Genomic DNA, 15445 nt, shown 5'->3' on the forward strand with positions numbered 1-15445 from the left:
ATACATATTATGGAAATTGATTTATAGTTTTCTTTCTCTGATTTTGTTCTTCCCAATATTAGTAATATATTTGTGTCATGAAATGAATTGATAGGGCTCCTTCTTTGCTTGTTTTCCCTCAATTAATTTAAAAGTATTAGAATGAGCTATTCTTTAAGTGTTTGGTAGAATTCACTAATGAATTATCTGATCCTTGATTTTTTTTCTTATAGAGTTCATTTATGGTTTGTTCAATTTTATTTTCTAAGATAGGGTTATTTAAGTATTCTATTTCCTCTTCTGTTAATTTAGGCAATTTATATTTTTATGAATATTCATCCATTTTACTTTGATTGTCAGATTCATTGGCATATAATTAAGCAAAATAGTTCCTAATAATCTTGTTAATTTCATCTTCATTGGTGGCTAATTCACCCTATCATTTTTGATACTAGTAATTTGTTTTTCTTCTTTCTTTTTTAAAAATCAAATTAATGGTTTTTTTCTATTTTTCCATACATATTTTTATATACTGGTTCAGTTACTTTCTGAATATCAATTTCTAATCTCTCTTTTGATTTTCAGGACTTTCAATTTGGCATTTAATTGGCTTTTAGTTTTTTAATTTTTTTAATTTGTGGCATGCATAACTCATTGATCTGTCTTTTTCTTCATTTTATTGATGCAATTGTTTAGAAATACGCATTGTCACCTAAGTACTGCTTTGACTGCATCCCCTAAATTTTAATGTGCTGTCTTGTTATCATTCTCTTAAAAAAATTATTTATTGCATCTATGATTTGTTTTTGACTGACTCATTCTTTAAAATTGGATTATTTAGTTTCCAATTAATTTTAATCTATATTACCAAGACCCTTTAATGAATATTTTTATGACATTATGGTTCAAAAATGATGTTTTTAACATTTTTGCTTTTCTGAATTTGGATATGAGGTTTTTCTTTAATGATCTGATATATCGTCAATATTTATGAAGGTGTCATGTATAGTGAACAACAAACAAATGAATAGATAAACACACAAATAAATAAATATTTGCTCTTTTCTATTCCCATTCACTTTTTCTCTAGAGATCTGCCACATCTAACTTTTCTAAAATTCTATTCATCTGATGCCACCATAATGACAGATTAAAGACAGGGACTCACCTGATTTCTCCCAAATTCCCCTCCAAGCAATTTTAAAATGATGCCTCAAACTGAATTCTAGAGGGGTAGAACCAACAAACAAAATATAGCTTTTTATTCCCCTCAGCACTACATGGCACTTACACCAAAAATGGCCAGATTGTTAAATTTATCAGAATATAAGTCATTCTCCAACTGATAAATGGCCAAAAGGTATGAATGGGCATTTTTTTTCCAGAAGCAGAAATCCAAACTATCTCTGATCATATAAAAATGCTCAAAATCACTATTGATTAGAGAAACAAAAATTAAAATGACTCTGAGATACCACCTTACACCTATCAGATTGACTAATATGACAGAAAAAGAAAATGGAAAGGGGATGTGGGAAAATAGGGACACTAATTTACTGTCAGTGGAGTCATGAAGTGATCTAACCATTCTAGAGAACAATTTGGAACTAAGCCCAAAAGCCTACAAATATTGTACATACTCTTTGACCCAGAAATACCACTTCTAGGTAAATATCCCAAAAAGAAGTAAAAAAAATCCATAGATATAGAAATATTTATAGCATCACTTTTTTGTGGTGACAAAGAATTGTAAATTGAAGACATGCCTTTCAATTGTGGAATGATTGAACACATTGTTGCATATGATTGTGGTGGAATGTTATTGTGGTATAAAAAATGATGATCAGGATGCTTTCAGAGAAACCCAAGAAGACTTACATAACTGATACAAAATGAAATGAGCAGAATCAGGAGAACATCGTACACAATAATAGCAATATGATCTGATGATCAAATATGAATGGCAGTTATTTTCAGTAATACATTGATGCGAGACAGTTTTGAAGGGCTTATGATGAAACATGCTATCTACCTCCAGTGAAAGAACAAGTGGAGTCTAAATGCCGATTGAAACATAATTTTTTTTTAACTTTCTTTGTTATTCTTTTTCTTTTTGTTCTGTGTTTTCTTTTTCAATGTGGCTAACATGGTAATGTTTTGCATGACTGCACATGTGTATCAAATTGTTTTCCTTCTCAAAGATGGAAGGGAGAGAGGGAGAGAGAATTGAAAACTCAGTACTTTAAATGAGTTGTATAATTGCATGTAATTTACATGACTTAAAATTACATAAAACATAATGTAAATTACATTACATAAAATTTTTCATGAAATTAAGTAAAAAAAAAAAAAAACTAAATGTGAAAGACGATGATGATCCAAGTTAATTCCACTGGATCCAGGATAAAAAAAATGTTATCTACCTCCAGAGATATAACTAAGGAACCAAGAATACAGATTGAAGCAAACTTTTTTAAACTTTAAGAAAATTACTTTGTATTTTCTTTTGCATCATGATTAATATGGAGACATGCTTTTGCATGACCTCCTTTCTATCATCACTATCAAAGTGCATGCCTTCTCAAGAAGGGAGAGGAGCAAGAGGGAAGGAGACAATTTGGAGATCAGATTTTTAAATGGCTGTTATATTTTTTATATGTAATTAAGAAATATTTTTAAGAGAAAATATTCTGCTTCACTCTACTTTCCAATTCCATAGTTCTTTCTCTGGATGTGGATGGCATTTTGCTTCAAGGGTCCTTTGGGAATGTTTTAAGTTCTTACCTTGCTGTGAAGGGATAAGTCTACAAGAAAAGTGTCTCTCACATTGTGGTTGTTACTGAGTACTATATTCTACTCCTTTCACTTAGCATCAGTTCATATAACTCTTTCTATGCCTCTCTGAAGTCTTCCTGTTCATAATTTCTTATAGCACAATAGTATTCCATTACATTTATATACCACAACTTGTTCAGTCATTCCCCAGGTGATGGGCATAGCCTCTATTCCACCCCAAAGAGAGTTGGTGTAAATATTTTTGCACACATGGAACACTTTCCCATTTTTATGATTTCTTTGGGATGTTGTCCCTGAAGGGATATTGCTGGATCAATGGGTATGCACATTTTTGTAGCCCTTTGGGCATCATTCCAAATTGCTCTCTAGAATGGTTGGATTAGCTCACAGCTCCACCAACAGTGAATTAGTGTTCCAACTCTCCCACATCTTCTCCAGAATTTATCATCTAGTCCCCCTACCTTGTAAATATCAGCTGGAATAGAATCACCACCAGGTACTTTGCTACATGAAAGGAGGCTAATGGCCCTCTAAACCTCTTTTTCAGTTGGAAGTTCAGCTAAGGAGGAATTGACTTCAACCTGAGATAAATGGTCAACGTCTTCAATATTGTTTGATTATGGTCTGTTGAGAACACTATGGAAGTGTTCACCCCATCTCTCTAGAACCATGTCCTAATCAGTAATCAATGTGGCTCCATCAGCACTGTGTAGTTGTGATACACAATAGGTCCCTTTTTGGGGATCTTTTCACCTTTTGTTTCCACCTGTTCCACCCAGTTCTCACCTGTGTCTCCAAGAAGCTTCAGCATGTGCAGTGGCCACATCCAGGTATAGAGTTTTGGCAGAAGAGCCAAACCAGGTTGAGGGTAACCAAGGGGTCTCAAAATCATTGATGATTTAAGGGGGTGTGTACCCCAAACATGTGAAGACTTCACCAGGTGGAATGGGGTGGATGAGAACAATTTGTTCCAAAAGCCATGAAGGCAGCTGAAGCAGGCAAAGTGGAATGCTTAGAGCTTGGTTCAACACCGAAGACCTACTAAGGTCATCCACTGTTTCCTGAGTCATTACAAGCCATCTTGACTCTGTCCTGTCACTGGACTATGATGACTCTGGAGAAGAGAGTGAGGCTGACAACTTCATACAATTCTACTTCACTTAAATCCAGTTTACACACGAAACAAAGACATTACCTATACAGTCACCCATATGATTAGTATGGCACTGAATAAGTAAATTAATTAAAATGGAATTATTTTTTTCATATTAGCTTGGCCTATCCATGAACAACTGATGTTTTTCCATTTCCTTACATCTGACTTTATTTGTGTGAAAAGTGTTCATATAGTCCCTGGGTTTTTTTTTGGCAGGTAGACTCCCAGATATTAGTGTCTACCATAGCTTTAAAAGGGATTTCTCTTGCTCTTTCTTGATTTGTTAGTAATATATAGAAATTCAGATGATTTATGGGAGTTTATTTTGTAACCTGCATCTTTGCCACAGGTACTTATTATTTCAAATAGTTTTTTTCTTGATTCTCTAAAATTCTCTAAGTATGTCATTATACCATCAGCAAAGAGAGATTACTTAGTTTCATCTTTGCCTATTCCAAGTCCTTCAATTTCTTTTTCTTCTCCTATTGCTACAGTTAACATTTCTAGTATCATATTGAACAAGAGTGGTGATAATGGACATCCTTGTTTCACCCCTGATCTTATTGGAAATGCATCTAGCTTATCACCGTTGCATATAGTGCTTGCTCATGGTTTTGGGTAGGTACTACTTGTAATTTTATGAAATGTTGCATTTATTCCTATGCTATCCAGTGTTTTCAGTGGGAATGGGTACTGTATTTTGTCAAAAGCTTTTTCTGCATCTATTGAGATAATCATGATTTCTGTTAGTTTTATTGTTGATTTGATCAATAATCCTGATAGTTTTTCTAATATGGAAACAGCCCTGCATTCCTGGCATAAATCCTACCTGATCATAATGCATTTTTCTCATGATAAATTGCTGTATTCTTTATGCTAATATTTTATATAACATTTTTGCATCTATATTCATTAGAGTAATTGATCCTTGGTTGTACTTCCAGCTCCTTTGCCTTATGAAATATCATATTCTAGTCCCTCTGACCTTTTAATGCAGAAGCTGCAAGGTCTTGTGTGATCCTGATGGGAGTTTCTGGATATTTTTGAATTGTTTCTGTCTACTTGCAGTATTTTCTCCTTAACTTGATAGTTTTGGAATTTTGCAACAATATTCCTTGGTGTTTTCAGTTTGGAATCACTTTCAGGAGGTTATTGGTGGATTCTTGGGAAGACAATTTTGCCCTCTGGATCTAGGCTCTCAGGGCAGTTTTCCTCGATGATTTCTTGGAAGATATTGTCTAGGCTTTTTTTTTTCATCATGGCTTTCCAGTAGACCAATAATTCTTCAATTTTCTCTCCTGGATCTATTTTCCAGGGCAGTTGTTTTTCCAAAGAGAAATTTTACATTTTCTTCTATTTTTTTGTTCTTTAGATTGTCTTTCACTGATTCTTGATGTCTCATAGAGTCATTAACTTCTACTTGCCCAATTCTAATTTTTAATAGATTGTTTTCTTCAGTTAACTTTTGTATCTCCTTTTCCATTTGTTCAATTGTTCCAGTTTGGTTTTATATCTTGTTATCCCTTTGTCCAATTTTCTTTTTAAATTCTTCCATGAGTTCATTTTTCATATTTGTAAAATTGTTAGCTAATTTTTCTTCCTCCTCTCTAATTTGGCTTTTAAAATCCTTCTTGAGGGGGGCAGAGCCAAGATGGTAGAGTAGAAAGATGCACATTCTCTAGCTCTTCCACAACAGCCCATAAAATACCTGGAAAGAATGACTCTAAACAAATTCTAGAGCAGCAGAAGCCACAGAACAACGGAGAGAAGGATATTTCCAGCTCAGGGTGACCTGGAAGGCCAATAGGAAAGGTTTGTCACACCAGATGTGGAGAAAATATTGGAAGCAACTAGAAAGAAACAATTCCAGTATTGTGGAAATACAATCAGGATAACAGAAGATCTAGCAGCTTCTACATTAAGGGATCAAAGGGCATGGAATATGATATTTCAGAATTCAAACAAACTAGGATTAAAACCAAGAATCACCTACCCAGCAAACTGAGCATAATACTTCAGGGGAAAAAATGGTTATTCAATGAAATGAAGGACTTTCAAGTATTCTTGATGAAAAGACCAGAGCTGAAAAGAAAATTTGACTTTCAAACACAAGAATCAAGAGAAGCATGAAAAGGTAAACAGGAAAGAGAAATCACAAGGGACTTACTAAAGTTGAACTATTTACATTCCTACATGAAAGATAATATTTGTAACTCTTGAAGCTTTTCTCAGTATCTGGGTAGTTGGAGGGATTATACACACACATACACACAGATATATATATCTATATCTATATCTATATATATGTATATATATATATATATACATATACAGAGAGAGAGAGAGAGAGAGAGAGAGAGAGAGAGAGAGAGAGAGAGAGAGAGAAGCAGACAGACAGAGAGACAGAGACAGAGAGCACAGAGTGTGTTGAATAGGAAGGGACCATATCTAAAAAAATAAAATTAAGGGGTGAGAGAAGAATATATTGGGAGGATAAAGAGAGAAATAAAATGGGGCAAATTATTGCTAATAAAAGAGGCAAGGAAAAGCTTTTTCAATGGAGGGGGAAAGTGGGGAGATGAGAGGGAAAAAGTGAAGCTTACTCTCATCACATTTGGCTCAAGGATTGAGTAACATGCACACTCAATTTGGTAGGAAAATCCATCTTATGCTACAGGAAAGTAGGGGAGAAAAGGATAAACAGGGTGGGGGGAGATGAGAGAAGGGAGGAAAAAATAGGAGGAGGGAGCAATTAGAAGTAAACACTTTTGAGGAGAGACAAGGTAAAAAAAGAGAATAGAAGAAATGGCAGGGTAGGATGGAGGGAAATATACTTAGTCTTACACAGCATGACTATTATGGAAGTCATTTGCAAAACTACACATATATAGCCTATATTCAATTTCATGTCTCCTCAGTGGGAATAAGTGGGGAGGGAGGAAGGAAGAGAAGTTGGAACTCAACATTTCATGAACAAATATTGAGAACTGTTTTTGCATACAACTGGGAAACAAGAAATACAGGTAATGGGGTATAGAAATTTATCTTGTCCTACAGGACAAGTGAGAAGATAAGAGAAAGGAGTAGTGTTAGAAGGGAGGGCAGATTGGTGGAAGGGGTAATCGGAATGCTCAGTGTTTTGGGGTGGGGAGAGGGGAGAAAAAGGGAGAAAATTTGGAACTCAAAATTTTGTGGAAATGAATGTTGAAAACTTAAGATAAATAAATGAACAAAAAAAAAAACAAGAAAAAATCCTTAAGCTCTTCCGAGAATGCTCTTTTGGCTTGTGACCAGTTCATATTCCTTTCTGAGGCTTCAGATGGGAGCACAGTTTCAATGCTCATCTCTTCAGTATTTGTGTTTTGATCCTTGTTCCCATAGTAAGCTTCTATGTTCTTTTCTTTTCTGGTTTGCTTCTTGCTCGTTATGATTTTCTTTTTCTTGTCTTTTAGAGTGGATCTCTACTTCTCAGGCACTGGAGACTTTGTGCCTTGGTTCTTGTGCCTAGAATTTAAGGCTTTGTGCATTGTGACCTTTGATTCTTTCATCTAGAAGCTAGGATGCTGCCACTTACCTGGTGCACCAAAGCAGAGGCCAGGTGAAGTCTTTTTTCAGTTTCCCCAGACTAACTGTGGAGCTTGCTGCACAAGGTGTGGAGAAGGATTGGTCTGGTTGCAGGAGGTCTCCTCCCATGAGCTAGAGCACAGACAGACTCAGCAGCTGGTGAATGCCCCTCTTCATTGGTGTCCCCTGTCTGTGCTAAGATATTCCTGGGTCTTGGTGTTGGGGCTTACAGGCTCCACCCCACTGGGGCTCAGCATCTCCTCCTGGTTCACTGAAATGTGGCTATCTGGAACAGCTCTGGTCCTACACTGGTCCCCTTCAGCCACAGTAAGAGGGACCCCCCTTTGCGATTTTGCTAGTCTCTCTGCCTAAGAGACTGTTAACCCCTTTGGCTGATCCCACTGTTCCAGAACTTTTCCTGGAGAAATATTCTCTCTGTTTTTCAAGATGCACAAGGGGAAGGGAGAGAATTTACAGATCACTCTGCCATCTTGGCTCCTGGAAGTTCAAGTAGGTGACTTATAGACATTTAATCTGTGGGCTTATAATCTGAACTGCTGCTACCTGGCATTCTGTGTTTCTCTCCCAGTCAGTTTCACTGGACTCCCATCCTGAGCTGGTGTTTGAGAATACACTCTGCTGTCTCTGTTTCAGACTGCCAGGCTTTTCCTGCTTGGCTTTGCTATGGTAGGGTCCGTGTTGGTACAGCCTGTGTGCTGTGGGCGCTGCACTCTTCCTGCCACATGTAAAATATCTTTCCCATCTATATTCCAGGTTATCCTGGGCTGGAAATTTGCCACATTCTGTCTCCTGGTGTATTTTGCCACTCTAAAATTTGTTCAGATTCTCTTTTTAAAGATATCTGAAGGAGTTTGTCTTAGAGCTTGGGTGAATATGAGTTCTCAGTATACCATCTTGGCTCCACCCTCATAATTAGATAATATGAAAAAAAGCAAGTAAAATAATTTGATTCATGAATTTACTCAGTTAAAAAGTTTACTGAACCCACAACTCAATGTGCAATGTTGCTCTGGGGTCAGAATGACAGCAACATCTCTCTACTTCTGCTTTAAGTTCCAGGCAAATGAGATGTAAACTTTGTGCAGGGTCATTCTGAGAATTTACTTTGCTCGACTGTATAGTTGTTGCAGGAGTTTCCTGTTTCTTGTTTTTCCCTTCCCTTCCCTTCCCTTCCCTTCCCTTCCCTTCCCTTCCCTTCCCTTCCCTTCCCTTCCCTTCCCTTCTCTACAATGCCCTGCCCCTTTCCTCTGTAGTGTGGGGAATATAAGAGAAATTAAATCAACTTGTGATATATATATATATATATATATATATATGTATATATATATATATATATATACACATATATATACACACACACATATATATACACACACATACATACACATACATATATACATACATATGCATGTATATACACATAGACATACACACACACACACACACACATATATATATATATATATACATACATACATACATATCCCTCTCTATAGATACAAATATATATTGCTAAATTAATTGTCAAATACCTTACTTTTCTTAGGATCATAGAATTTTAGTAAGATAAATTAGAAACCACCTAGTCTCCCCACCTTTTTTTGGTTGCTTTTTACATTAAACATTTCTCTTACATTAAACATTTTACATTAAACACACCTAGCTCAGTGCCTGGCAGAGAGTAAGTTCTGAACAAATGTTTGTTGGTTGAATAATTACTAAAAACAGAGGTTTCGAGATCCAAGAGATCTCATAGGTTAATGGGAATGAAGATGCCCAGGCCAGCTACCTTTCCTTTCTCTCCAGGCTCCACTCTAGACATTTCTGCCACACCTCCGAGGACTCCTTACCCTGTGAGATCCCTCTTTCTATGTTACTATCTCTCGCTAGAATTGCCCTCCACTCTTGCATAGGTCTTTTCCATTAACAAGTTGCTCTCAGAGGTGTTCACAACTGAACTGGAAAAAGCAGGTATTGATCTTCATTGACTGAGGGAGGAGCTTCCTTTACTGATGGAAGTAGATGTCTTCTCCACATTATGGTATAGACTCATTGTCATCATTATTCAATTAATCAACAACCATTTATTAAGTACCTACTGTGTGCCAGGCAAAACCAAAAGTGAAACAGTCTCTGTCTTAGAAGAACTTACAATTTAAGTGAAGAATACAATAGGTAAAAAAAGGGTTGTATGTAATAGATAAGGGGAGATTTGGGTGGGCAGGAGGCATTAGCAACTGGGGCACAGGGGTTTAGGGAAAGTTTCATGTAGAATTTGGCACTGAAATAGAGTTTTGAAGAAAACTAGGAACTCAAAGAGCTGGAAGTGAATAAGGAGTAGATTCCAGGTATTCCCAAGGGGTAAGCAGAACAAAAACATGGAGGTAGAATATAGGAGTTCTGTGCATTAGTACTGGTAAGGAAATCATTTTGCCTTCACTGCTTATTTAGAGGAGGTCTACAATGTGTAATTAGGCTAGAAAGATAGGTCAGGGCCAACATAGGATGGTCATTGCTTTCTTCCTCCCCTTCTTCCCCTTACTCTTCTCCCTCCCACTCATCCCCCTTTCATTTATCTTCTTCTTCCTCCTCCTCCTACTTCCAGATGTACAGATATCCATGATGATTTCAAAAGCTATAGTTCAGACAATCTGAAGGTTTCATAACCCAATCTAAATGCCTTGTTGACTTAGAAACAGAGCCCTCATTCAGGGAACTTAGAAAGTACTATATGATCTGTATCCACGAGCTCTCCTGCAATTAGGAAAGCTGGATGTGCTATAACTTCTGATTCTGAAACAAAAGGAGAATGAGATTGAGCCCATAATTCATGTAATCAATTAGGTGACTGTCTCTCAGATATAGGTTCTGCTTAGTGAGTGATAAAAGACTATAATCTCGTCCTGATCCTCATTTTAAATTTTGACAAGGAAAACTCCAGGAGTGTAATTATGTGGTAGGTATTAAAACACTCAATTCATCCATGACTCTGGAGGGAGATGAAGACAAGATTGAAGGCTAAAAGAATACAATATGGCAGGAAGTTCTCTGGATTTAGTCAGAAGCCCTGAGGTTGAATCTCAGCTCTGCTACTGTGTGATCTAGGACAAATTAATTCACTTCTCAGGGCCTCAGTTTTTTCCTCTCTAAATTAATGGCATTAAATTAGTTGAGTTCTAATGCTCTTAGAGGGTATCTAGGTGAGTGGTAGTCTTGGAGTCGAGAAGACCTGACTCCAAATCCAGTTTCTGATACTTACTATGTGACTGGACAAGTCACTTCATCCTGTTTGCCTCAGTTTCCGTATCTGTAAAATGTGCTGTAGAAGGAAATGGCAAACCAGTACAATAGCTTTGCAAAAAAAAAAAAAAATGGGCTCATGAAGATTTAGATGAGACTGAAAAAAATAAAAAAACTGCCCAATAAATGTCCCCCAGCAATTCTCAATCTGTAATCTTGTCAGGTGATCTTAGGTCATTTGGAGGTTAACCTCTCAACCAGGGTTCTTTGTAACTTAAAGTATGGCTTCATTATGAGTCGAATTGGAAATTAGGGCTTTCTTATAAGATAGTGTGTTTGTATTCATAATGAAGAGGTATAGTAGGAAAGAAATTTGAATGTGGAATTAGAGAACGTGAATTTAAATCCTTATTCTGCTACTCATGTGATTATGATCAAAGGTAGGCCAACTTCCTTGGGCCTCAGTTTCCTTTTTTTCCAAAATGAGGTCATGCTATATGAAGTCTTCAGTCTCCTCCAGCTCTAAATCTATGATCCTATAATGCGTCTTTCATTTCAGTCAAAAATGGAGAACTAAGCCAGTCAGGGAAACAACAATGTTGTTTGTTTTTTTTTTTAAATGATGTTTTTTTTTTTTAAACAGCAATCTAAACTGTTTTCTAAAGAAAATATGAATTATTGTGATCTTGTACTCTCTCTCTTCTCTCTCTCTCTCTTTCTCTTTCTGTCTCTCTGTCTCTGTCTCTGTCTCTGTCTCTGTCTTCTCTCTCTCTCTCTCTCTCTCTCTCTCTCTCTCTCTCTCTCTCTCTCTCTCTCTCTCTTTCTATGTTGGAGTTTCTTTCCATGAGGAGACATTCAATCTTAACTATAGATTTCTTTGACTTCTTTTTAAATTATGTTAGCATTAAAGAGAATCATAGCCACTGGGCTTTCCAGCCTACCCTCACCATTCCTTTTCCAGTGACTTCTCATTTTTTTCCCCAGGATGGAGGAATGGGTGAAGTTTTAAATGCCTAAAAATAAAAGAAAAGTTTGTTTTCTAGCCAAGATCAACCATGAAGGATTTTTATCCCCAAAGCCATTTTGAAGTGAGTTACTATCAATCACAATGGGGCTTATAATGGAAGTTGCCTTTAAACTTCAACTATAATGTTTGCAGAGAAAATCAGAATTGTACTTATATATGGAGATGTAGTTTTTTCTTTAGAAAATGCCCTGAATTATCTTAAATGCAATCTGGCTGGAATTGGATTTTATGTTCCCAAGGCAAAGCCGAGGGACAATATGGCATACATAGACAGCAGCGTAACAGAGAAACAAGGCGCAACCGTGGAAATTACAGTTTTAGTAGTTCTGCCCAATCCATTTCTCTGACTTGGGTAACTGTTACCCTTGAAGCTGTAATTGAATGATGAAAACTACTACAATATAATAAATGCAATGCTATATTTTCTTTGCATTTTAACCGCTGCTTTCCTGGAAGCATATCTCTTTTAATGAAAGATGTAAATCAGTTGGTGAGTTACATAAACCCTGTGATTAGCAAGAGGATGAGTCTCTTCCTTCCTCCAGGTACTGATGCTCATATTTAGGAAGGCCTAAAAGTGATGGATTGGGACAATCTTAGTGGTTAGAAAGGAGAGAATGAAGTACATGCTTCTTTGATCATGAGGCAATAAATAAGTTTGATTCTACAATACTTTTATTCATTTTTTGCTCCTTCATAAAAATGAAGACCAAAAAAAGTCTTCATTCTGTTTTTGAAGTAGAACACACTCATCTTGGGAGCAGGAACTGATCTCAGACACCAGAAGTCCCATGCTGGAAATCGTGGTGATAACCCCTGAAGACTGTAATGTTTTCATTGCATTGCCTTGCTATTTGAATATGAACACTGTTTCAGACCCAAAATGGGCTCCAGTTTCTGGGGAGAGCCACACTTGTTCTCTGTCTATAACAGAGTTTAAGCATAAAGAAAATAGAGAGTTAGAATGTGCTAAATGACTTTGAGTTGAGAGTTTCAAAGTGAAGAAGTCTAGAATGGTGGTAGGAATCCTACTACATGCATCACTTCTGCTTACCTAAGGTGCCCTTTCCCAAGAAAAAGAAGAGGATTTTCTTTGATAAATTCTACTTCCTGTTAAATAGAAGAAGAAATAGAAGCAGTAGAAAATTTTATATTCTGGGTCTTAAAGATTACTGCAGATGGTGACTGTAGCCATGAAATTAAGAGGTTCTTGCTCTTTGGAAGGAAAACTATGACAAATATGGAAACCATACTAAAAAGCAGAGACATCACCTTGTTGACAAAGGTTTGTATCACCAAGGCTTTATGTTCTTCAATAGTTGAACATCACAGAATTGATGCTTTCAAATTGTGATGCTGAAGAAGTGTTTTGAGAATTCCTTGGACATAAAGGAGATCAAATCAGTTAGTATTTAAATTAATTCAGATTATTCAATGGAAAAACAAATCCTTAAAGTAGTGAAGGGGAATCTTAAATACTTTGGCCACATAATGAGAAGATAGGACTCATTGGAAAGAAACCTGATGCTGGGAAAAGTTGAAAGCAAAAATATACAAAGATGGCAGAGGATGAGATGGATAGATGGTGTCATGAAAATAATGAATGTGAAACTGGAAACACTTTGAAAAATAGTGAAGGATAGAAGGGTCTAGTATGCTATGGTCCATGGGGTTCTGAAGAGTCAGACATTACTGAATGGCTGGAAAACAATAAAAATGCTTTACCCTTGGGTAAAAATAATGAAAACAAAATAAACAAATCATTACTGAAACATTTTATCCTGTGTATTAAATTTATCCAACCAACATGAAAGGCTTACCTTCCAAATGCAAAGCTATGAGCCTTTGTAAATGTTCCTAGATTTTTAGAAATAGAGGAAACATGAGAAGTCAACCAGTGACATCCCAAATAATATTCACTGCAACATGTTTAGTACACATGCTTCTTTGCTTGACCTCTGATGAAAGGTAACCCACTACCTCCCATCACTGCCAATTTCACTTTGGGTTAGCATTAATTGTTAGGATGTTTGCCGTTATGTCAAACCCAAATTTTTTTCATATCAATTATCACCCGTTGTTTTGAGGACCAAGCAGAAAAATCAAATCCAATGGAAACTCTTTAAATACTTGAAGGTAGCTATCTTTTCTCTAAGGTGAACACCACTAGTACTTTCAGATGATTCCTATATGACATGATTTTGAAGCCCCTCACCATCATTGCTGTCTATCCTCAGCCGAAGTCAGATTTTTTTATTCATTTGCCCATTCACACATTCAACAAATAAGTTAAAGTGCTTACACTGAAGGACACTGGGCTAAATGTAGCTTAATATAGTGTACTTAGCATAAATACAAAAAACATCCCCTTTCTTTTTGGGCACAGAGTTTGATTTGAGGAACTATTAGAGGCAGTTTGGATTATTGCATGACCCAGACCAGATGTACTGTAGAAAAAAATATGAATCACAAAAGACTAAAAAGCCAAGGGAAGAGTGTTTTTCAAAAAATTGCTAACAAGTTAGTGAGAGATGCTGATCAAACAGCAGCCACTCACTAAGGTTTTTTGGGGGAGAAATAAAATACACAAGATGCTCTCAATATTAACTGACAAAGAGAAGGGAAAAGAACTATTTCAGCAGTAAACAAAAGAGTGATTTTAGAACTATCTTAGGAAGTTTTTCTTGTTTGTTTGTGTCTTTCATGGAGTATGGTACTGTGGGACTTCTGTATTATAAAACAGAAGATGTAAATGTTCCAAAAGTAATTTAACTCTGGAAGTGACAACAATGACAGCTGAACCTTTAGGACAATCATAACGGATCCTGCAAGTCCCACCCAGAGGAGAGAACAGCATAAGGACAAATGGAGGCAGTCAGAACAAAACCCCAGGAGTTGAGAGCTCTTTTGAAGATAGTACCAGATACTGAAGTTCTCAGACAATATTATGAGCTGTGACAATGGGACACATTAATGAGATACTCCCCAAGTAGACTCCCTCAACTGATCCAGGAATTGTAGGGCCTCCCTCAAGCCTATTGTATAAACTACTGACTGCCCTAATATTTAAATTCCTTCACAATCTTAGATTCTTGTCTACTTTTGTAGGCTTTACACAACTTTACTCTCAGTTATTTTATATTCCAGAAAAATTGGTCTACTTCTTACCCATGACCTTATGATCTCTCACCACTATGGTTTTGCACAGGCTGTCCTTTCTACCTGGAATCCACTCTCTCCTCACCTGCAACTCCAGAATCCCTAGCTTCCTTCAATCCATACCTGAGATTCTATGTCCTACGTGAGCTTTATCTTGATACTCTCAGTTTGATGCCTTCTAACTTTGTACATATTTCATATATATATGTATGTATGTATGTATATATAATGTACATGCTGTCCCACAAAAAATACATTCCATAAGATCGAGGAATTTTAAATTTTACATTTTGCATCTCCAACTTCTAGCAAGACTTCCCAATTGGTAGGCACTAAATAAATGATTATTGAATAAGAGAAGTCTGGAGAAAAAGATTGTGTATAATACAGGTGATTGTCCTCATGTCAGCCAGTTGTGGCAACTGAGTAATAATGTCTAGGAAAACAATCTGTTGACATAAGTGTTGTTAGATTCTCTGCCTACAGGACCTGCTGTTTGCAAG

The sequence above is a fragment of the Notamacropus eugenii genome, chromosome 5 (assembly GCF_028372415.1).
Source record: "Notamacropus eugenii isolate mMacEug1 chromosome 5, mMacEug1.pri_v2, whole genome shotgun sequence".
NCBI lineage: Eukaryota > Metazoa > Chordata > Mammalia > Diprotodontia > Macropodidae > Notamacropus > Notamacropus eugenii.